Raw genomic sequence first — 25637 nt, forward strand, 5'->3', positions numbered from 1 at the left:
TTGAAGCTTGATTGGAAGGAGTTTGTGAATTTAATCCAATTCTGCCAGAAAACTCACAATTAGATAATTTCTTAAAGTTGTTCAGCCTTAGCACATACTAAACCATTCATTTACATCTAGATAAACTACATGCATATTTTCAAATTTGAGAGGCAGCAGTAGTAGGCTTATCCACACAAAAAAACATGCAAGTGAGCAAATAATATTAATGAACACAAAAACATAATAGATGATATGATCACATATGTTCCAGCATACACCAGACAACATATCTAATGGTTTTACTATATCTCAGTTGTGACATTTTTAATGAATGGTATGCCGCCATTGAAAGAATAACAATGGTTGGGGCAACACCAATTGCTGACAAATTACAGGTTAAATATAATCTATTTAAATGCTAATCCAAAAAGGCTCCTGGGATGAGAGATGAGATGTCAAAGTAGCCAACAGATGAAAAAACCCGATCATGCGGGTTTACTTTGAATGCGCTTGCAGTCACACACAGACTTGGACATGGGCCGAGGACGCTGACAAGCAGGATGCGCGGGGCCCGAGGGAGAACAAGCAAACCACGCTGTTTCTTGATTCCATATAATCATATTCCAGCATCTGATACCTGGAACATTCCCCATTCGCCCAAGCCTGAATTCAATTCCCCACATTTTGCAGCAGTGTTCTTTTCCACGCACTGCGTTGACTCTAATTTATCTACCATAGCTGAGTGCTGCTCTCAGAAGACTTTAGTCTCCATGTAATAGTGCACAGATAGCAGGAAGCCGCTTTAGGCCACATTGAATTAAGTTTTTTTTCCAAAATGTTTACTGAGCTAAATCTCCCCCCACTGAAGACAAATAGAAGCTGCAGGAACCTGCAGGCAAGGATGAGTTCATTCCAGATTGGTTTTCCCTTTAATAATAGAGGAAAGCAGATTGCTTGCTTGTGGCTTACATCTACATAATGTACATTTGTTAGGCTGTTTAATCTTTAAACTGACAAAATAACAGTGGACAATCAGTTTCCTTTGATAGAAGGAGTCAAGTGGTAAAAAAAAAACATGTAGTGACTATCACAGCCTAATAGATCTTTATGACATAAAACTGTTTCATCTACATAAACAGAAATGGAATGAATGCATTTCGAGTTCCGAACTTAATTGAATGGCCCTCTTAAGATGAGCCATCGCCTTGCACAAGGATTTCCGCTCTAGGCGAACTCAGGTCGTAGCTGTCTTCCACAGCAGTTCCAACACGTCATGTGAAATTTTATAGAAGCCTCGCTGAAAGACTAGACCGTGGCGGACCGCCATTCATCATGGCAAACTGAAGCTGACCCTGCATTGTAGATGAGAGGAATAATAAGGCTGTCAGTTTTCCATGTCACCATGATGCACTTTCGATTTCTTTGGTCCTTCCTCGGGTCTCCTGACAGCCTCACGACTCTGGCTGGAAGTGTTCGGTTTAGGTGAACGGTATGGGATTTTTTAATAGGTTTTAGGTGAACTAATGAATACACACACACACTCACACGCACGCACGCACACACGCACATACACAGACTCACCCACATACAAGAAAAAAAAGAGAGCAATGATGATGACATGTCAAATCGTTAAAATTACCGAATGAACAATACTGAGCTCTCCAGAAAAAAAAATAAAAATAATAATAATAATAAAATAATAATAAATTAAAAAAAAATGATGCACATTCGAGACACACAAAAAGTAATCCTTGGAAATATGAGTTGTGCGTTGTTCAAAGAATAATTTCCCCATTAAGCACAATTCAGGGTCCAGTGGAACGGTGACTCCTGTGATCCTGGCGAAAGTGGAGCAGATGTCATGCCAGAAGGGCAATGAATGAATGAAGGGCTTGGTGCAATGCCAGGGATAGTGCAGAAATGAGCCAACCTCAATACCACATCTGACAGGACAGATTTGAAGAATGTAATTTTTCTGACGTAGGAAATGATAGTCAGTCAATTCGGCATAGTTGGTAATTGAAATTCTGCTCTGACATAAACAAGAGTTTAGCAAACCTGATTTTGGACTCACATGCATCATAAAGGCGATATATTCTGGAAATAAATTCGATTTTGTTCTCACTTATAAACACATTATTCAATCTTATCATGATAAAGTCAAAGTTAATTCAGGGCTTGAGTTCGTCCTCAAGAATGATTGTATCTGGAGAAAACAGAAGAAGGTCTGCTTAGACAAGTCATATGTCATCAAGTGTTCAAATGAAATCAACAAACACTTATCAAAGCAGTTGTGTAAATGCTGGACTCCTTTCTGATGCCTTGTTTCCAAAAATCCAAATGTCAAGTCATGGGTATGACTTTTAGATGACAGTCCTACTTACAGTCACAGACTTTTGATCAGATTATCTGTTGCATTATTTACAGATCTCTTTTATTAATGAAATCACACTACAAATCTTCCTTTAGTGGATGTAATCAAATTGGCTGTTCTCAAAGAGATATGATTATTAGCCACATTTATGGTAATTAAAAAAAAAATACGTTGAAGTCGTAGTCCCAGGTTAGTCTAGCCAAGGCTATCCGATGTATTTTACAGTTTCATATGAATTATCAAATGTAACTATTGTAAAGAAAATCTGTTTTTGTAGATGAAATGGAAACACTAAATTGTTCATGTGAAGTTAGAAGGCTGTCACGTCCGTATTCCAATGAACTGTCATCTAGTTAACTTTTCTTGTCAGTTTGTGTGAGTGTTGCCTGCGGTTCAGCGCGAAAAGGTTAATGAGGGAACCGTTGCGGCACCACATTCGTCAATCACACATGGAAGCGAAAGCAACGTTGACCATAATGGCTACAGAAATAGAAGCAGACAAGCTGAAAAGCAGCTAATAACTTGTGTTGCAAAGAAAGGACAGAGTGCTAATAATCCTGCACAAGTAAGACACGGACAGCGTGACCGTAAACCGAATGGGAAGTGATAATAAAGAAAAAGCCATTGGTCTTCCTCTTCAGACACATGGCTAATGAAGCGAAACGTATTATTCCCGCCGGACACAAGCTCCCCTGACAGCGTGAGAATGGAGCGACCTCCAGCTTTTTTAGCTTGACTATTAATGATTACACCCCCGCCACTGCTGGAGTGGACTACCGCCGGCCCGCAGTCGATCACCGGGCTCTTTTCGGGGTTTCTTCATGCTGAGAAACACTTCTCGCAATCAATACTGCCGAAACCAAATCAATCAGGCTGCAACGCTCCTTCAGGTGGCCGCTTGCTCTGCAGCAAAGTGAGTTGTGATGTTTAAAAGGTGTTTTAGCTCCTCGCTTGGATGACTTGCACAAAGGCTGTGCGCCCCCGCCAGACCACCACAACCACATGACATTGACACATTGCACATTCAATTTGATGTGTCTTTTTTTTTTTTTTTTGGGAAGATCGACGGGTGTTTACGAAGGTGCAACATGTTAGCTAAGAAATGGAGATGGTAAATTCATACCCGAGGGATTTCTTCTCTAATGAAACAGTGTTACTATGGCAACCAGGTCATCTGTGAGAAACTCACTCATCAACTTTTTTTTTTTTTAATGCAACAACATTCTGGAAAACAAGGGGTATGCATATAGTACATATGATAACAATCGATTCAACAAGCATTTGTCTGAAATTCAATTCTAAATAATCCACCCACAAAATACAGATACATGCAGTTGTTTAAATTATTGATGGAGTGTTAAACGTGGTTTCTAAATATTATTTAAAATATTAAATAACCCTTGAGCACCTCTTAAAATGGCTTGTTTCTCTTGTCTCTCTCTCCTGATTACCAATTTACATATTAACTCATTTGCTCCCAAAAACGAATAAATACGTTCTATTTTAGATATTACCATGCTCACAAAGACGTATTTATACGTTTTTTTGTGTGTGTGTTTTTATGCTAGAGCATACGAAGGCTTTGATGCAGCCTCTGAACTGAAAAGAATGCTTGAAGCAGGTAGAGTATAAGAGATCAAGGGCCATGTTGCAGAAAGCTATTTCCACCACTGCTTTGAACAGATTTGTGAATAATGACGAACTTAGCTATATTCTAATGCTAATTGCTGCAAAACGGAAACAGATAGAAATATACTTTTTTTCCTGATGAAAGAAGAGACTCTAATCTTTCTTTTGGTAGGTTTTATAGCAATAGAACACAATATTCTGTAGGCCTTGCAAAATCAGTCAAAATCCAGGAAAAACAGCCGGGAGTGAAGGTGGTTGCTTCAGTGAAAATGAAAATGTGAAAGTGAGTTTAGTATAACAAATTTCCTAAAATATGCCATTGATGTTTAAACTGGTAAATAAAATGATAAGATAGGTTTGTTGTCTGGCATATACAATATGTGCGGCCACACAGGGCAGCATGGCTGGGGAGTAAGCAGCAACTTTTTCAATGCTATAGTTTTCATGATTTTCTACTGTGTAATGAGATGACATGTCCGTAAGATGTGTATTTGTAAAGGCAAATGAGTATAATGCGTACGCTGCAGTAGACTTGTAGTGTTGTTTATTATGATACTCTCTGGCCCCGGAGCAAGTGAGGAGGGTCACTTTTAGAGGCAGCTTTGGAAATAAAAGGAGAATATGCAATACAGTACATTACAATATCAATCATTGGCATGTGTATGGTGAATGGTCCCAGTAGCTCCTGATGAATTGAGGAAGCAGTGTTTAGTATCTTGCTCAGGGACACGTGGTCACAAATGTTGAGGATCGAACAGAAACTTCAGGTTGTGAGATGACCACTCTACCACTGAGCCACGCCACCCCATGTTCACATTCATCTTTTTGTACACTTTACTATTCCACATTTCAATAGCACTTAAAGTTAACACGCAGGTGGAGTGAGCGCTCAAGGTGCTGCTCGAGGATATGGCCGAATAGCAATCAAGCAGAAAAATATAGACTTGTTGAAAGGGCTTGTGTGAAAAGCAATCTAAGAAGGACCAGCAGCAGGTCTGACAAGAACCACTCTGCTTGCAAATTCAGGTGTCATGTTTTTGAGTGTAGTGAATGTCATCTATGAAGGAGCAAGTGATTGACATTGTTTGTGTTCCTGCACTCTGTCACAGCAACTATCCATCCATGTATCCATCCACCCATCCATCCATCCAACAATCCTTCCATCCATCCATCCATCCATGCATCCATCAAATAATCCTTCCATCCATGCATCCATCCATCCAATAATCCTTCCATCCATCCATCCATCTCCTTTTTTTTTTATATATTTATATATTTTTTTGTATTTTTATTTTTTTTTGTATGTGGGTGAATATGTGTGTGTGCGTGCGTGTGTGCATGCGTGTGTGCATGCATTCATTAGTTCACCTAAAACCTATAAAAAAATAAAAATCCCATCCATCCATGCATCTAACAAACCTTTCATCCATCCATCCAACAATCCTTCCATTCATCCATCCATCCATGCATCCATCCATCCAACAATCCTTCCATCCATCCATTCATGCATCCATTCATCCAACAATCCTTCCATCCATGCATCCATCCAATAATCCTTCCATCCATCCATCTAACAAACCTTCCATCCATCCATCCATCCATGCATCCATCCAATAATCCTTCCATCCATCTCCTTTTTTTTTATATATATATATATATTTTTTGTATTTTTATTTTTTTGTATGTGGGTGAATATGTGTATGTGCGTGTGTGTGTGCGTGCATTCATTAGTTCACCTAAAACCTATAAAAAAATAAAAATCCCATCCATCCATGCATCTAACAAACCTTTCATTCATCCATCCAACAATCCTTCCATCCATCCATTCATGCATCCATTCATCCAACAATCCTTCCATCCATGCATCCATCCAATAATCCTTCCATCCATCCATCCATCTAACAAACCTTCCATCCATCCATCCATCCATGCATCCATCCATCCAACAATCCTTCCATCCATCCATCCATCCATGCATCCATCAAATAATCCTTCCATCCATGCATCCATCCATCCAATAATCCTTCCATCCATCCATCCATCTCCTTTTTTTTATATATTTATATATTTTTTTGTATTTTTATTTTTTTTGTATATGGGTGAATATGTGTATGTGCGTGCGTGTGTGCGTGCATTCATTAGTTCACCTAAAACCTATAAAAAAATAAAAATCCCATCCATCCATGCATCTAACAAACCTTTCATCCATCCATCCAACAATCCTTCCATTCATCCATCCATCCATGCATCCATCCATCCAACAATCCTTCCATCCATCCATTCATGCATCCATTCATCCAACAATCCTTCCATCCATGCATCCATCCAATAATCCTTACATCCATCTCCTTTTTTTTATATATATATATATTTTTTTGTATTTTTATTTTTTTTGTATATGGGTGAATACGTGTATGTGCGTGCGTGTGTGCGTGCATTCATTAGTTCACCTAAAACCTATAAAAAAATAAAAATCCCATCCATCCATGCATCTAACAAACCTTTCATTCATCCATCCAACAATCCTTCCATCCATCCATTCATGCATCCATTCATCCAACAATCCTTCCATCCATGCATCCATCCAATAATCCTTCCATCCATCCATCCATCTAACAAACCTTCCATCCATCCATCCATCCATGCATCCATCCATCCAACAATCCTTCCATCCATCCATCCATCCATCCATCCATCCATCCAGCAATCCTTCCATCCAACAATCCTTCCATTCATCCATCCATCTATCCATCCATTTTCCAAATGAATGAAAACATTCAACAGTGTTCTTTCGAGAAGAGACATGGTCCAATTCTGGTAAAACTGATGTCAACATAATCCCATATCATACTCTCTTAAGTGCATGTATTGAGTGTTTTAATTGTGAAATGCAGTTAATTAAAAGACACTTCTTTGCTTGTTGAGGAAACTCAACAGGCTCTGGGGAGGATTGACAAGCCATAACACTGAAAATGTCCAACACAGCAGAATTGATCACAAAATGGGATTTGTAGCTTGGAACGTTAATTTGTAAAAAGCTGTTTCGTCAACATGCACAGGAAGCTTGTCTTCCTGTCTGTTTTTCCCGAGGGCGGGAATAATTCCCACTAATCTCGATGTGGGCACCTCAGCCATTTTTGGAGTGCTTATTCCGTGGTGTCTTTTTCACAAAATCCCATAATCCCCACACCCCCCACACAACCCCAAATACTAAAGCTCCAGCATTTGAAAGAAGGTGTTAAGCGCCAGCGGATAAGTTGGATGCGTGAAACCACAGTGGAGGAGAAGGAGGGGAAAAATGCTTTTGACACTCGAGGTAAATGATGCTCATGTGGAAGTTGGAGAATTTAGTGCTTTGTCCTACTTTAAATATTTACAAAGCTACTTGCTCACTACTAACAAATTGTAGCGAATTAATGATTCAATGAGTGTACCCACACTAATGAAGTTTACATTTTCAGTTTGGTGTTTTTATCAGGAAAAATTTAATTAAGTTAATATTTCATGTACATTGGAAAAAATAAACTCTAGAAGTACACACTCATCAATAGACAGTGAGGATATACAGGGTGTCCATAAAGTCTCTTTACCATTTCAAAAATTTATTAAAAATGCAATTGATTAGATATTTTATTCAGATTTGTTCTATTGTATTCAGTGTTTAAAAAAAACACACAGTGTTTATCATTACTGACCTTAAGCAAAGGATTACTGATGCTGAAATCACTTCAATCATCACTTAGCGCAATTCCGCGGTATTGTTATTATTTTGACATTCAGCAGCGACGCACTTACGGTATAACTTAGTAGTTAAAATTTGTACAATGATGACTCTTTAGGAATATTTTTATTTGCTGTTTGAGTTCTGAGAGTCAATTTTACGACTTTTAATGTGAAATAATCATTTTGATCATGCAAACTATAGATAATTATATTGTGTAGCGCTGGAAAAGCTTGAAAACTGATGTTGAAAGTGTGAATAATGATTGAGACCGACTTTTTTTTGTATGAAATATAGTAAAAGTATATAATTTTTTATAAATGCAAAATGTCACATCAATTCCTTTTGATATTGTCTTAGCACAAACGCACGCACGCACACACACGCACACACACACACACACACACACACAGAAGCTTTTATAGCCTTTAAGTGTGAATTTAATCATCCTTATTCCTCCAGAAAAGTAAAAAATAAAATAAAATTGCAGGTCAAAGATGTATTATTTTTTTTGTATGATCATGTTCTCTACCAGGTCAAAGGTAACTTCCCAGCTGCTTCCTTGTGGATTTCCATTGGCCACTTGCGCCATATGGGAAATGGAACAATTAACCTGCTTGTTGACCGCAAGCTGCTATCGCTATCGCACGGCTTGCAGCTTGCCTGTGCTTGTGCGGAGCAAATATTGAAATAATATATAAATATTTAAATGGGACAAGTCGCGCTTGTTCAGTGCTTCCTCTGTTGAACGCACACACAGTGGCATAATTCTAATCACCTGAAATTGTCTTAACTTGAAAAGCTTGCTTATTCGTTTTCGCTTTTGTTGCTGCACTTTGTTTTTCTTCAAAAACACAGGGCTGTTAAGATTAGAACATGAGAGAAGAACAATCTAACTTTAATAAAAGCAGGTAGTTATGCTAGCAATGAAATAACCATAAATGCACCATGGGCGTGGCTTATGCAAAGTAGAGCACCACAGGCACACACTGTCTTGTAAAATGAATTCTGAATTCAGCGATGCAGAGAATGGGCTGGTACTAATGCTGCATTCGAGGAAAGTGGGAAGCCGGACTTTTCCGACTTCAAACCAAGAAGTGTGTACGGAAACGGCCCCTTGAACTCGTAAATCCCACTTGCGAAAAAAAAAAAAAGTACCCCGACTTCACCGACCGGCTTCGATGGCGACCACTATGGAAACACAGACCGTGAATGGTAAATTACAATTTACTCCAGTATACAACTAGATAGCTTTCTTCATTAATAAATATTCAACATCACTTCACGTAACACAGCGTAAGCTACGTGACAGTATGCCGCTATCTCCCTGCATGGAATAATACGGTGAACTACTGAACTGTATGGAATGAAATAAGATAATTACATAAATGGAGCAAAATTGCAAGAAGGTAAGTTTGCTGCAAGTAAAAATGTGTTTTGAGGATTAAAATAAAAAACAATTTATCACTATGCGCCATTTTGCTTTCTCCTCAAACGCTTCCAGGTCGGAACTAGGAAAAAACAACCGGGATAAATCCAACTTCCAACCATCCTCGAACCTGTCAATAGCCAGATTGATATTGTGATTCACTCGAGGCCGAGGGAATTCTCAACAGTATCAATCTGGGACTGCTCCTCGGTGATTTGATCAGGAAAGGCGGGACATTCTGTACAATACAGTGGTACCTCGGCTCACGAACGCTTCAGCTCACGAACTTTTCGCCTCACAAACATTAAATTCGCGAGCATTTTGTCTCGGCTGACGAACTAGTTTTCGGCGGACGAACCAAATCACGCGACACGAGAAATCACGAGAAGCTGAGGCACGCTCACGGCTTCCCAGTTCGTCGCCCCCTTTGTTTGAGTGCGGACGTGGTTTGTGTTCGGTAGACATTTTGGATCATTTTGGATTACTTTTGCTACCATGGGACCGAAAAAGACCCCACAAAAGGCTAGTGTTAAGCCAAAGAAGACATTGAAGAAAATTACGGTCGAGCAGAAGAAGGAGATCATCGACAAACACGAACGAGGTGCGCGTTTGTGTGACTTAGCGTCCCAGTACGATTACGCTAAGTCTACCATTGCTACCATCCTTAAGAACAAAGAAGCTATTAAGGGTGCGTGTGTGGCTAAGGGTGTTTCTGTGTTGTCTAAGCAACCGTCTCAGGCAATAGAAGAGGTTGCAAAACTTCTGTTGATTTGGATCAATGAAAAGCAGCTAGCAGGGGACAGTGTGAGTGAGGCTATTATCGCCGAGAAAGCACGGCAACTTCACGCGGATATCATCGAGAGACAACCTGGAAGTTCCTCATCCATTGATGATTTCAAGGCTAGCCACGGATGGTTCGAGAACTTTAAGCGTCGTACAGGGATTCATTGTGTCATTCGTCATGGTGAGGCAGCCAGTTCTGACGCTAAAGCTGCCGAAGCTTACAAGGGATCATTCCTCAAGATGGTGGAAGAAGAAGGCTACGTTCCTCATCAAGTGTTTAATGCTGATGAAACCGGGCTTTTTTGGAAAAAGATGCCTAACCGGACTTTCATTACACAGGAAGAGAAGTCCGTCCCTGGGCATAAGCCTATGAAAGATAGGCTAACCCTCCTGCTGTGCGCCAATGCCAGTGGCGACTGTAAGATAAAACCGATGTTGGTTTATCACTCAGAAAACCCAAGGGCCTTCAAGAAAAAACAGGTGGTTAAATCCAAGCTTCCTGTAATGTGGAAGTCCAACACCAAAGCTTGGGTTACTCGTCTCCTGTTTATGGACTGGATGCATGATGTTTTCGCTCCTTCAGCGAGGAAATATCTCGAGGAGAAAGGACTCCCTGTCAAGTGTCTTCTTCTCCTTGACAATGCCCCAGCGCATCCACCAAGTTTGAAGGAGGAACTTCAAGGTGATCTTGAATTCATCAAGGTCCAATTCCTCCCTCCCAACACAACCCCCCTCCTGCAGCCCATGGACCAGCAAGTGATCGCAAGCTTCAAGAAGCTTTACACTAAGGCTTTATTTACTCGGTGCTTTCGCGTGACCAATGACACCGACCTATCCCTTAGGGATTTTTGGAAGGAACATTTCAATGTGTATCATTGTGTTCAAATGATAGAAAAGGCTTGGCATGATGTTACCTTTCGAACCTTGAAAGCAGCATGGAAGAAGTTGTGGCCCGCATGCATCCTTGAGAGGGACTTTGAAGGATTTGATCCTCAAGACTCTGTTGTTGTGAACGACATTGTTTCCATGGGACAGAACATGGGACTCGAAGTGGATGCAGATGACGTCAAGGAGCTTGTTGCTGCCCATAATGAGGTCCTCAACACAGAGGATTTGATTCGCCTTCAAGAGGACAAGCAGAAAGAAGCCGTTCAGGAGTTGTCATGTGAGGACGAGGAGGAGGAGGAGGAGGAGATGGCTGCAGCATCAAGAGAGAGCATCAAGACAATGTTAGCAAAGTGGAGTGATGTGCAGGATTTTGTCGAACGGTACCATTCAGAAAAGACTGTGGCTATGAGAATCATCAACATGATGAATGATAATGTGATGCCTCAGTTTCGTAAGACCTTACAACTCAGAAAGCAACAGGTGTCAATTAAGAGGTTTTTAGTCAGCACAAAGGATAAAGAGTCTCCGAAGAAGCAAAGAAGAGAAGCCACACCGGACTCTCCTTCCAAACAGTAACTCCCTCCCTCCCTCCTCCTCCCACTCCATTCCATCAAGCCTTCAACTACTGTACTGTACCATCACAAAGGCAATTTGCAAGTTTTGTAAATAAAAACACTTTATTATACAGTACAGTGTATTTCTTTAATTACAATACAATAGCACATTTATTATACATAAAATAAGGTATATTTTGTGTAGTTTTAAGGCTTTTTTAGTAGAAAATTGTGTTTAATGGGGACCTGGGAACGGATTATTCTCATTTCAATGGTTTCCTATGGGAAATACTTGTTTGGAAGACAAACTTTTTGGCTCACATACTCTCTGTGGGAACCAATTAAGTTCGTGAGCCAAGGTACCACTGTACTTCGTGCTGATTGGACAAATTGGCATCTTGAGCATGTTTGTTTTGTTTCAATCACGGTAACGGATGAAAATGTCGTCTTCGGTCTCATGAAGAAAAGAAAAAAAGCCCGAACATCTTTACCAGATAAAAATGCACAAAGCGCAGAATTATATGCATATGTTCTATGTTAGGTTTGTTTCCCCCTGGTATCGGCGCTTCCTGGGTTCGTCACAGCTTCATGCCCTAAACAACGCCTGATTGGTCCGACTTATTAAAAGTCAGTTGCAAACGGACAGCGGGAGCAGTATAAGATGTATTCTCGTAGTTTTTGTGAACAAATACCGCGAGAATTCAGCTTGCTGGCAAGGTTAGGCTGGTACACGTGTACCATGAAGCCGACGGTGATTTCGGGTGTACGCTCTATTTGTGCGTAGTGTATGAACATTTCTAGGCATTTATTAATGAATGAGGCTTATTGTTACTGGGTGGTAGTGGTCTACCACTACGACATAAGACACCGTCCATGGTATGAATTAATTGTATTGACATTATACCCTTTTATTTAGAAATTTGAATAAATGATTAATATTTTTGGCTGTAGACATTCCCCTGTATATACTTCTTCAAAGTCAATCAAAGAACAAAATGTAGTAAGCTACCAAGCTCATTGCTCTGGGGGCATGTTGACATTCTATCTGATTATTGTAATGACATGCTGTCATGAATCAAAGCCAACCAGGAAAAAATTAAAATAAAAAAAAGAGAAAAAAAAAGAATCAAAGCCAACATTTTACCATTGCTAGTTCTGCAGTATTTTTGCGACACACACATTCCGAGGGAATTACAAGCTCTATGTAAATACTCTATACATGCTGGCTGTCATCTTTCTGCTGAATTGCAAAGAAGCCAATGATTTTAAAGGATATCTGATCCTTGGTGCTGCAAGTAGTTGGCATTCCTGCATCAAAATGGTTTGGGACAGTTATCCATCACAGTCTTGCTCTATTTTTCCTTGCCAAAAGTCATTTAAAAAAAAAAAATTTTCTTTATGTCAGGGTCCAAAGAAAAAATTATCCATGTGAAAACACTTTAACTCTGTGAATGCAAAAGAAACCGCCACGCAAAAGGCCTGTTTTCGGCAATCACAATCAAAGGCACACTAACAACATGTTGAATGGATGAAAAAGAAATCACGCATTTCAACTAATACTGAAGCTGACTTACTGCTCAATATCACACTTAAAGAAAAGGAAATTTAAAAAAATGAACAAGGTAGCCTACTATTGTAATGTATTAACGCTATACAAGTCATACACACATTTTTCAAGGTCAGACAGTTTAGGGAGGGCTGAGACAAATGACTTTCATTTGAAAAGAAGAAAAAGGTTTCCAAGTTATAACTCAAAATCATTTTTGAATGCTTTTCAGGAATTGTCAAAAAATAAATAAATAAATTCACAAACACTTTCGACTTTAAAATGTAATCCATGTGTGAGCGTGCAATTCAAATGCTCCTTGGATTACTTCCCAGTGTCTCCCCCGTCATGTCATATTAATTTACTGAAGTGTCAACAGATCTTGGAAGTCGCTGCTGAAATGCAATAAAAACACAATCGCCCTCATGAGGGAACAATGGATTGTATTGACCTCGTGTACTATAAAGTACAGCAATTTTAACTGGACCAAATTTATTAACAACAGAGATGAACTGTGACCTGTCTGTGAGGAGGAAATTCAGATTTGTTCATTGACAAAGCTTTAACGCATATTTACTTTTGCAGTGATTTGGGAGGAGATAAAAGTATTAATCAAGAGTTTCAATCTGCAATACACATCATAGGCTAGAGAGAAAATTAAGAAATCAATCACAAGATGCTCAAAAGCCCTCCGAACTTGCACTTAACAAGACTTAATAGGAAGTTGTATGTTTCCAACTTTGTAGTAAACGTTTGGGGAGGGAATGGAGGTACAGTATTTTCTACAGTGTAGGACACTAAAAAAAAGTAGCAAAGGGCCACATCAGGACAGGAATAAATGTGAGCTCATCATTTGCCGAGGACTTGCCGGCGGTTTTATATAATGATTCATTAGAGTTGGTTCAAGCTTTATGATACGAATGACTAACAATATTACAATCCGTTTAGAAACATCTTAGAGCAGCACGGCATGATGTTATCCAATGATAATAAAGATGGACTTTATTGATGTGGCCTGCGCTTGCTGCATGGATGCTTTCATTTGCAATAAAAAAAACAACCGGCAGCCATCAGCCTGTGCTAACAACAACAACAAAAACGGAAATGGCTCCCACTGGTTTTCGGTCGTACTAATTTTCATCACCAGGGATTTTAAATGGATTTGCTACACGCATTACAAACACCAGCTACAACCGCTTGCTAGTTGATGTTCCGCAGGCTTGAAGTGTCGCATTATTGTGACGAATTAATACAACTCCTAGTAAGCCTGTCGAGTGGATTGCGGGCAGAGGAGTGATGCTGATTGAGGGAGGAGGCACTTTATCTACTTAACGTCTTGCATTAGCCTCAAAAGCTGCTTTGGGGGATCTTTTTGCAAAGACTGTTTTAACACAGGATGGCATGGTGATGTATTTGTTAGTATGTCTGCCTCCTACAGCTCTGAGGTTCGGGGGTTAGAATCTCACATGCGGCTTTTCCGTGTGGAGTTTGCAGGTTCTTATTGGACTTGTTCCCGTATTTACAAAAATTGCATGTAACATTTAACTCAAACTTGACTTTACTCTGGTATGTCATTTATATAGCACTTTTCCTCCTTACATGGGAGGAACTGGGGTCGACAGCGAGCTGGAAACTTGGAAAGTTTCTCCATCGTTGGAAATGAGGGTGTGGTCAATTTAACGCTCAAGGTAGTGCTATTCAGGTTGCACCCTACATCCACCCCCAACACTCTGACAGTGCTAAAATATAACTGCTTACTGTATGTTTGATCGAACACCGGAAATTTAACATTGACTGATTTGCTGTGTTGTTGGTATTTAGCTGTAAATACTGGTTAGCGTAGCATACCTTAAGTTCCAGGAAAGTGTTGACATACAGGAAAATTTTGATATTTTTGATAGATGTAACAAAAAAAGGTTTCATACCAAAAATAAAAACACACACTTTTTATGGTAATGGCAAAGCTGCACAGCAACAAATTCTGTTGGATCAAATTGAGTTAAAAATCCAGCGGTAACATTAAAGCTGTGAGAAAATAACACCCCCAAAAACGGAATGAAAATAACACTTTGTGGTTAAAAGTAACAACAAAACTGTGAGAAATTAACACCAACAAATAAAAGGAAATAACACTTTTGAGTGTTAAGAAATAACGCTGACAATGTGAAAAAAAAAACGCTGATATGTGAAAGTAGACACTTTAAAGTATCAAAAGTTCACTTTTATGTGTCAAATAACACTATGGGTGTTGTAATTTCACTCTACCAAAGAGTTAAATTTGTACACTTTTGGAAGTGTAAATAACTTGGAACTGGTGAGAACTATATAAACGTATTGAAATTGTTAAGTTTAACACTATGGGAGATAAATTTACACTTCCAATTTTACTGTGTGGCTGTCAAGGTGCGGTTAGATTAAATACTAAATTCAATTGTCTTTTACAAGAATAGATAGATTTCCCATGATGTCGCACAGCTCTGGACACGGCTGCAGTTGTCATGCACGAGGTCTACGCATTGTTTTGTTCCAGCTGTAACAAACCAGGTGGGAGGAACACAATCTCATTTCACCATTTACCGGCACCAGTTTGGAACTAGACCATTTGTCAAGGAAAAAATGGAAATTGTTTAAAAATAAAACAAATCATCCACTTGCTATTGACCTTGCTGTCATCCTGGAAGTCAAATTGACCTGTTATTTTGAGACATTGAGAAAAGAAAATATCGGGTAAATATATAGCATTCATGCCAGCAGAATGATCTTTTTTTCTTCTTTTTTTATTAAGAAATTGATTTGGAAAACACATTGATTTAGTGTTTAATAATTTTTGATGTGTAAACATCCTATCAGTAGGTCCGACTAACCAATGCACATTGTTGCTGTAGCTAAGAAGTAAAAAAAAAGGAAGGTTAAGAGAGCAGTGATGCATATTTGTCATAATTATCCTTCGTTTTTGTTCTCCATCGATTCCACTTCAAGAACACAACGCAACACTTGCTCTGAATGAACTGGTGGGGAAATAGCCACCACATCCGATTTTTCCGAGCTTTGATCTGACCTTCGGCCCCCGAGGCTCCGAACGATGGCGGGAAACAAGTCAGCATGAAGAAATGATGCATCCATCACTGTGACCCTGTTGGATCACCCGTGGGATGACATTTGGGCCGCAGACGCTCACAGCCTCAACATACAGTTGGAAAAGAAAGATGACCAGCTGAGGTTCAGTCGTTATTGCTGGGATTATTAACCTGACGCTGACTGGGCCTGATTTAACTCTTCCTCATCTTGATCCAACACATATCGATCAGTTATTGATCCTGCAGTCAGGTAAATAAGTGTAATACAATCCTATAAGTATAAATCTGGAAAATAATGCAAGTGAAGTGAGAGATGAGGTTGCTGAGTTCAAATGCCAAAGAAACTTAAATACTTCACGGAATATCACAGCATGCGAATGTGGCATATTTGTAGCGAGCAGTAGAGGGATGAATAACCTGATGCTCTTCACCATTTACACATTTGGAACATTTTGAAATGACAAACGGCACGCAATCAACTACTTTGCACAGCGAATAGGAATATGTTGTCACTTTTTTTTCTTTTTTTTTTATGTATATGTTGTCATGCGGCACAAGAAGGCACGTTTATGTTTTGTTGTTGTTTTACAAAATACTGTATTAACTGTAATTAGTACTTCAGTACTGTCAGCGTAGGTTAGTGATACACTACGGCGCAATTAAACAGTATGATTATTATTGTTATTATTATTATTATTATTATTATTATCATTATTATGATGATGATGATAATGATTATTATTAATATTATTATTATTATTATTAGGTAAATCAATTATTAGCATTTCAGCACATTAACATCATTAACACCATAATTTATCTATCTTTTATAACAATTATTTCATGACATTTAAAATATGAAAGGCATTGCTACACTTTTAATTTGTCTTTGCTGGCACATTTCTAAGGCTTTTTCCCAATCTTTAAAACACACACACAAAAGCTAAACAAATATGGGTACAACAGCAAAAACACTGACTGCAAAAATGACAAAGTAAATTATTATTTTTTTAAATTAAAAATTAAAATTAAAATAACTATCTAACAGCTACAGAGCTTGAATATTGTTAATAAAACATTTGTTTTGCAGAAAGGAAGAATATTAATGGACGCAAAGCAAACGGAAGGTTAATTGCTTTTACAGTTCATGACAACAGTCTATTTGTTATTATTTATTACAAACCCTTTGATGACTTTTAAGCATGCCAAAATGTTACTGAAACATTGCCTGCCTAGTTAAAACTGTCAATATGACCTGAAAGTGGTACATTTTGGAAAAACATCCGCCCTCCCTGGCCCCATCTTATATCTCTAATTTGATTCTAGGAAAACACCAGGCCAGAGGAAATACAACCAATCAGAGACATGAGGCATTACTGATTAATCATTTGTTATGCTATGGTGACCACATTCATAGTGTAAAGGGGGCATCCAGAAAATGTAAAAAATAAATAAATAAAAAACCTTGAATAAAATATGCATATTAACAATTATCTCATGTTATTAGTTGTTATAGTGGATGCCAAGATAATATGGCTGTAATGTGTTATATGCAACATTTTTAACATGAACATCATGCAAGTCAACTTGTGATTATGATTGGTCAGTTAAAATCCAATCATGAACCAGAATTGTTGACATCATCCAAATGATGCGTTTTATTGTTATTTACACTCGAATATGTCATGCCCACTGGGACACTGCGACCATCTATGGGTCTGAAGGGGTTAAGATTGTGTTTGTGGAATCTGAAGCCAAATCCACCTTTTTTTCTTTATACAACACAGGGGGCGTCCATTTTGCCACATGCATCACAATTGCTCAGGGCTCAGGCAAAGACCAACCACGGCTCAGCTTGTAACCGTCACATGACCAAACTCAGAAAACAGGTGAAGCCGTGATTCGGTGTTAACTGTGACCTGAGCAACTGTGATGTCATTTTCAGTCAACAAGTAGCAAAAAAGCTGCCCCCTGAGATGGAAAAAAAACAGGTGGATTTTGCTGCTTTATTCATATTCCACAAACATAAGATTAATCAAAATACTATTTAGACTAGTGGGCGCATACAACATATTAATGTAGAGAAATTTTGGGGTTGACTTCCCCTTCAGTAAAGATGGCAACAGTTTGAGTTATAAAGGTTCTCTTGTACAGTTACTGGTTCTTCAGTTGCTCTCACCGGAGCACTGTCACAAACTTTTCTCTATCTTGGATGGAACCTCCAATGCTGCTTGACTGTTTTAGGAATACTAAATTTATAGTTTTCTGTTCACCGGACAAAAACAACCACGGAATAGCCTCTGGCTGTTTTGATCTCTTGATAGATGAAATGTGCAGGTTGCAGTCAGAAGCAGCGCCTGAGCCTTGGTTAAAAAAATGCTTTGAAGTGTCAGATTATGGACTTTCTCTCTGCAACAATTTCAAATGTGTTGTTGTGTCTTGGCCACAGTGGAGCCCACTATTCACACGGGTTTGATTTCATCTATTAAACATGAGCTTCCTGTAACAAGTGAGATCATTGTCAGTACAGCCCCTCCCCTTGTTTACAAAGCCAATATTGTTTCCTCTCATGCTGTATTGATCGGGGGGCCGAAGGGCTCAGAGACTTCACTCCAATTTTTTCGGAACAAACTCTGCCTAGAGGAAATTGGGAAGGGAGGCAGTGGCGGGCGCAGCATTATCGCACCAAGCCTGGCCTCACATTTTGCCATGTTTATTACAGCCATGTGCTATTGTCAGCGTGTGTGCAGCCTCAGTGTGTGACATTTAAACAAGAGTCATAAAAGGTGTCACCCGAAAGGCGCCACAAATCCCCGTATCCACACACAGCCAGCGACCCCCGCGGCCATCCTCCTTGCACGCCATCATGTCAACACTCATGCGCTGCACGTGCGCGGTCACATGCTCTTTTCCAAACCTGGAACTGTACACAGCCACACACGCAAAGCACAGGCGAGGGCCACTGGGGCCAGATATGAAAGGATGGATTTGTTCGAAGTCGTGTTTCCACTAAGCGCTCCGTTCAAGTTCTCAGTGTGCATTGCGAAGCTAAATCCTATACGTGGCGACAACAAAGAATAAGAAGACAGTAAGCAAAGGACAACAATGCAGTACATCTTTCTTCTTGGCATGAGGCTCTCTAATACAACCACACACAAAAAATCTTACTGATAGTATTTTTTTCTTCCTACTCAGGAATTGCCTTTTGGCTATATGGCCACTACCCCAGTCAGGCAGTCAGTCAGCAGAAGTATGGAACCTTTTACTGACCATCTCACTTTCTAGCACTATTTCTTTGTGGTGGAGGTGGCATGGTCCCACTACTGTTCATTAACTGGATGACAGAAACGGTGAAATGGGAAGGGAACAAAAAAAAATGGGGATGGAGGGAGTTTGGCCTTTTTGGCGGTAGTTACATAAGGTTATTACATACATCATTGTAAAAAAAAAAAAAAGGAGAAAAAAAAGGGTCAGCTTAGACTTACAACATATGAAAAGAAAATTGTATCATTTTGGCCAAGACAGCAGTCATCGGTAAATAACGGATGCCATGGGAGCGTATCTTAAAAGTTAATGAAAAACATGCACAAGTACAACCAACACAACAATTGTCCACCCATCGTTTCTTTGTGTGTAATACTTTTCCGTCAAAGTGCGCATGGACTACAACTAGATGGGAATTAGAAGTAGGGGTGTCAAAATAGCAAACTAAATCACTTACAGTCATATTTAAAGTATTATGTTTTTGAATCGAGTTAATCAAAATTTTCATCTCTGACTTCACTGTTTCTGTATGCTGATGAGATCTTTTTTTATGCGTGGGGCTTGCGCTTGAGTTGTTGGCAATGGTTTCAAAGGTCAATCACACCCTGAAGTGGTTACTGATTGGCTGTTACTGTGTTTGGCATAACCTGATAGGCTCCTATTGTAAGTGGTAAGGCAAGTTCAGGAGCAGAGAGAAGACGTGAAAATGGAGGAGCTAGAGTTGTTGGTCCGATCAATGCTTCATTGAAATATAAAAAAAAACACCCCGACAGCACCACTGATCAAGATAGAGTGACATGTCTTATTTGTAGTGAATTTGTTACCACAATAAATGATAAGCACCCCACAGCTAATGATAGCAGCAATAATGTAGCGAGCCATAGCAGAGTTCTTGGACCAGCTAAACTCAAGAACACCTCGCGTATGAGCAAGTCTGCAACCGACAGGCTGATGAGTGTTCTTGCTAAGTGGATAGCTGTAAACATAGTTGATTTATTGACGTGTTGCAAACAGTGTCCAATGACCCATCGTACAACCACTACGCAGGAATACGGACAACTAAAATCAGCAAGATGTCCAATTGTCCATCCAGCCATCCATTATCTGGACTGCCCAGTACTACGGGGAAAAGAAACAAACTTGATATTTTCGTGGAAGATTCGCCTAATTGTGTTGCTACAACTGAAGATGACTGGACTTCAACTTGCAACCACAGCTATTTGGGGGTGAGCGGTCACTTCATTGGTGGTGAGAGGAACCTCAACTCATATTGCACTGACCGTCGTGAAAACAGGAACCAGGCATTTTGCTGATAAATACGCCAAGCATTTCTGCAACGTGGTTAGAAGCAACCACACAACACACACAGTAAATTTCGTAGAGTAAATTTTACTCAGAAAAAGACTATATTCGGTCTCAGTCTAAACAGAGTCAACTTTACACTCGGAAGAGAGGAAAATATCCACCCATCCATCTTCTGAACCGCTTATGTATAATTAAAAAAAGAAAATAAAAAAATCACTCATGGGTTCAGAAACAATCCTACAACCTTCAACATGGGAGACGACCACTTGAGTGATTTTATTTTTTTTTTGCGAATATTTTACTCTCTTCCAAATGTAAAGTTTACTCTAGTTTAGACTGCGACCAAATATACTCTTTTTAGTTTAAAATTTACTCTACAAAATTGACTGTGTACATACATACATATGTACAGAAAAAAAATACCTTTGGTTGAGGTCGATTAAAAACCACAACACTACTGTGTCCAACAGAGTCACATGAGTTTCATACATCACAATTCAAACCCCAGTGACAAGCTTTTGGTATGTATTGTGACATCGCCAACTACTGGCCTGGCATGCACATTTCACTGTTGTTGGCTTTTAAAGCCTTATCCAAAAATCATACATTTTTACCAGGGCATTGATTTTTGAAAATTACTATTTTTAGAGGTTGCTTGTAACTAGCAGTAGGTTGCCAAAAATGTGTGAAATTCTAAGAAAGGTTTTGGAGCCCTTCACAACTTTTGACAAGGGTAATAAAAAAGAAGAAGAAAAAAGCCTTCCCAAAATGAACCAAACTGCCCTTCTTGATGCATGCTGCTTGTCAAGGGTGTGGGAATAGAAAAGGGCGTTAATAAGCACCAGGGACCTTAACAGGTTGCATGGATTCTTTCTTTTTTTCTTTTTGCCTTCTGTCTTCACAGCTTGGCCCGTTATCAAACAACAAGCGTCTCAAAGGTGCCAACTGCTGTCACAATTACACTTTTGCCTCCAGCTCAGGCTGATCTCCTCCCTATTAGCCCCGCGGCTCTGGCCCTTCATCAAAGTGTCAGGACAAGGAGCGCTGAGGAAGAGCAGGAGCAAGAGGAGGGCTGAAAAGTGACAGAAAAGACACTCGCACCGAATCAAAAAGCCTGACTTGACCATTTTTTGCGCTATGCAGCAGAGCAGGTGTTCTAACCTCGGGCTTGAACATGAGTTTAATGACTGATAAAAGCTGGAGGACAACAAAGAGATGCTTTTTAAAAGGGGCAGAGGCGAGTGAGATAGGAAGGCTCATCAAATATTAACACGGCAGTCCAGCACTGAATTTGTGTCGTGCAAAATAAGAAAGCTGGTTGCTTTTTAAGCCGAAAGTAAAATGTTACCCAAACTACAATGCTGAAGCCACAATATGAGACAGCACAACTCCTACTACCTGTTTCGGAGCATCCCAGCAGCAAACCCAAAATCACTCATCAACAAAGAAGACAAAAGAAAGACACTCAATACCGCTCCATGCTGTACTCACCCGTGAAAGTCACTTTTCCTTCCTGGATAAGCTCACCCGCTCACTTCTCCCTCTGCTTTTCCTCACCTCCCCCCAACCAATAACACCACCTCTCCGCTAGCTCTATCTTTTGTCGATGCGCTCCCTCTCCTGAGCGCGCATACTGACTGCCTTGCATGCACCACCCGGGATGCTCCTTGTGGTTTCTATGGCAGCGGGATGCTGCGGTGTAAAAGGGGGGCTGGTGTGTGTGTGGGGGGGGGCAGGTCAGATCAGACCATTGAGACAGAGCATGCAGTGTTAGGGAGAGAGAAAAGCGAGTGACAATGCAGCAAAGCTGCCTAAGTTTGAGCTCTGTGAATATCAATGGTGTGGGTGTGTGTGTGGTAGGGTAGGGATTTCTCATAAATATCAAAGCAGGTGGTTGAATGGTCTGAACATCCAAAGAGTTGTTTCATGGTCGACGCTGAATGAAATCTGACGAGAATGGGATCAAAAGCAGCCTTTTTTTAAAACCATTGTTTAAAAAAAATAAATCTTACTTTGTTGTGTAATGCAAACGGATGCCTTTTTTTAAGATTATTATTAATGATTAACTATGAGATTCATCTGCAGTCCTGGCGGCGGTCATGCGACATATTGCAGCACAATCATCTTTGAGAGAAGGAGAGAGAGAGAGAGAGAGAGAGAGAGAGAGGGTAGGAGGGGTGATTCCCCTCACCCCTCTTTTCCCTTTGCCTCCCCCACCCAGTCTTCCCTCTATCTAGATTAGCATCACTTCCTCAGCAGCCCGAGGAGGAGGAGACCACATGCGACCGCAGCCTCCCACTGCAGGGGGGACGACTAAATAAACACAAGTTAAATGCTTTTGAAATGTTGGGGGGGAAATTTGAGTGGTGCTACTGGTGGGCATTCAACAAGGTGATCCTCCAGATATCAGATAAGAAGCTGCATTCATTCAATGGCTTATTTCTTGTGGTTTGAAAGAGATAAAGTGGGGAAAAAAATCCTTTACAAGCACGCACAGACACACTAAAATGCCACCTCAAGAACTATTCAATACTTTTATGTCTTATGAAACATAACTCAATCTGAATAGTTCTACTTTACTGTATTTAAAATCAAAAAGTGGTTAACTTTTCTTTAAGCATGTTAAAATGCGCAACACAGTTAATAACTGATATATGACGATAACAGGCTCGAGCGAATTATTTCCTTTTTTTCGAAGGGAAAAATAATTTAAATTTGAAGAATCAAAAGTTAACTCTTTGACTGCCAGACGTTTTCAGAAAAGGGATGCCGTGGGTGCCAGCCGATTTAAGCATTTTGACTGATCTTTCAAGGTCCACAGAAAATTTTGTGTTTGGACTATGGAAACACACATACTACCAAATGAAAGATTGAACTCTCATCTTTCATCAGAAAAAAAAAGTTTGTTTCTACCTTATTCCGTTTTTCAGTAATCAACAATAGAAAATTGTTAGTTTCACCCAAATGCTCTGTTTTGAAACAAAATACGGAGAAATCAAGCTTTTTGTGAAACGATATTATTTCATGCACTCTAGTGAATTTGACACTTTTTTTCCATGAATGATGCCACAAACACCTAAACAGTGCTTTACTTCTGTAAAACACTACCACCAACAATGAAAAAGTGTTTTTTTAAGCAAAATAAGTTTATTTACATTCAACAGTGTAACAATTTGACAAAACAATTTGGCAAACTATTTACAAATGTGTGCAACCGTGGTACTATTTACAATTGTGTGGATGTTTCAAATAGAGTTTTTCTTTTTGTAACACTCCCCTGCGTGCAAGGTGACGCAGCAGGATTTGCACAACAGATTAGTTTCACTGCGATTGCAGACGCTACACTTTTTTGCTGGCTTTTTTTCCCCGGGAAATAGCAAGTATATACTGCAGTGTGTGTTTGGCCATGTTGCCATCAAGTCTACTCTCAGGATCATGATACGGTGACATTACGTTGGTGTTACGTCTGGCTTCCTCATGTCCTTCAGTTCCTATACCGGGTGGTAAGAGATGTTCTGATCCATCTTATCCGCTCCATTCATGGTGGCATCGTAGTCCATAACCAGTGTCTTCTCCGTGATCAGACTGTACCCACTCCTCCGATGAATATGCATTGGACTCGGGGCACTCTTCGTCGTCCGATTGAACGTCCGCCTGTGCAGAAGTGCTCGGTTGTGCTCCGCGTTTTCCGGCGTTAGCATCGCTAGCCGGTGAGGCTTCATGACGTGATCACAGCCGCCGCGTCAACGCTTCCAACTTCGGCGTCAACCCCGGAGTCACCATCATCATCACCGTCGTCATCAATGTGCTCTTTAGCATTGGTCGATGCTTTTCGTCTTTGAAAAAAATGCTCAAGCGTGAGCTGCTTGCAACCGGTCGCCATTTTTGCCTCCCCAGCCATTCTCCCCTCAACACTCTAGCTCCGCCTCACGTCTTCTACTGACGCCTACCCGATCTTGTCCAAAGAGAGTCATCGCTGCCATCTAGGGGCCAAAAATAGTCATTATACTAACTAGATCTGCTTGATACTTTCAGCACAGCTGGCCAAGGCTTTCCTCCACCCGTTCCCCCCCCCCCCCCAAAAAAAAAAACCTTGGTGAACGTCTTTTAACGTCTTTGGCGCTCCTCCGTAGGATTTTACTAAACGTTATTTAACGTTTTTGGCAGTCAAAGAGTTAAATTTGAAGTAGAACTACTCAGAAGTCTATCAGCATCACTGAACTTCATACTCAACTTTGAAGGTTACATTGTATTTTATTTGGGGAAACTTGTGTCAACATACTTTCATGAACTCTTTTGTTGAGGTATTTTTTTTGTTTTTGTTTTTTTGTTACTAACATCAGGGCATGTATGCCTTCTTCCATCCTTTATCAGTACTGTTTCTCTGATCAAGTTCTGACGTAGGATTGTGTTTAACACAAAGTGTAGGTAATTGATTTTCTGTTTGTATTTTGACCTTTCACCGGGACTGCCTACTTAATCAGTGACAACACAGAGGAACCAGACTGAGAATGGTGAAAGATGGCCCATTTTTCCAATGTGAAGTAAATTAATTGAGGAAAGGGTCACATCCGTTGGCCACAGACAATGAGTAGCCTATTCTTAACTTCACATGATTAACCTTCAAAATAACTACTTGGTGGAAGTTCAACAACATCCTAGACTGAGGATTGTGCTATTAAAGAACCAGGTCGAGATAGCGGAGGATGGTTTCGATCCATCGATCTCTAGGTCATGGGCCCAGCACACTTCGGATGCGCCGCTCTGCTGCTGAAGTAAAAAGCGTTGTCCTGTAGTCTCTTGTCATTGAAGAAGAATGGGGTTTGCCACGGATCTGATCAGGCTTGATCACATTATCCACAAGGCTAGGCAGGACAGCACGAACCTGGATGTTGGCGTGGAAGCCTACTGTTTGTCCACCAAGTTTGCACCTGAAACATTTCTTAAATTCCCAACAAATTTCTCTTTCTGCATAATACTTCTCAGGTATTGTGGCCGAGTGGTCGAAGGCACTGGATTTAGTGAAGGATCAAGTATCTTGGGGTTTGGGTCACAAATGAATGAAGAGTGAAGCAAGAGTGTGAC

The 25637-nt window shown here is 40.0% G+C and overlaps 1 protein-coding gene across 3 annotated transcripts in view; it reads right to left on the reverse strand.

Moving 5' to 3' along the window:
- Positions 1-25637, reverse strand: part of syt6a (synaptotagmin VIa) — an 84359-nt gene that overhangs the window by 21601 nt on the left and 37121 nt on the right. Inside the window, exon 1 of one of the 3 annotated variants that reach the window (XM_077585116.1) lies at positions 22044-22206. The exons of 1 other annotated variant lie outside the window; for it this stretch is intronic. The gene's annotated coding sequence lies outside the window, so the exon portion shown is untranslated. Of the gene's footprint in view, positions 1-10832; positions 10967-22043; positions 22207-25637 lie in introns of those variants that run through there. One more of the 3 variants, XM_077585124.1, reaches the window with a different exon arrangement.

The sequence above is a fragment of the Vanacampus margaritifer genome, chromosome 1 (assembly GCF_051991255.1).
Source record: "Vanacampus margaritifer isolate UIUO_Vmar chromosome 1, RoL_Vmar_1.0, whole genome shotgun sequence".
In the NCBI taxonomy this organism is placed as follows: domain Eukaryota; kingdom Metazoa; phylum Chordata; class Actinopteri; order Syngnathiformes; family Syngnathidae; genus Vanacampus; species Vanacampus margaritifer.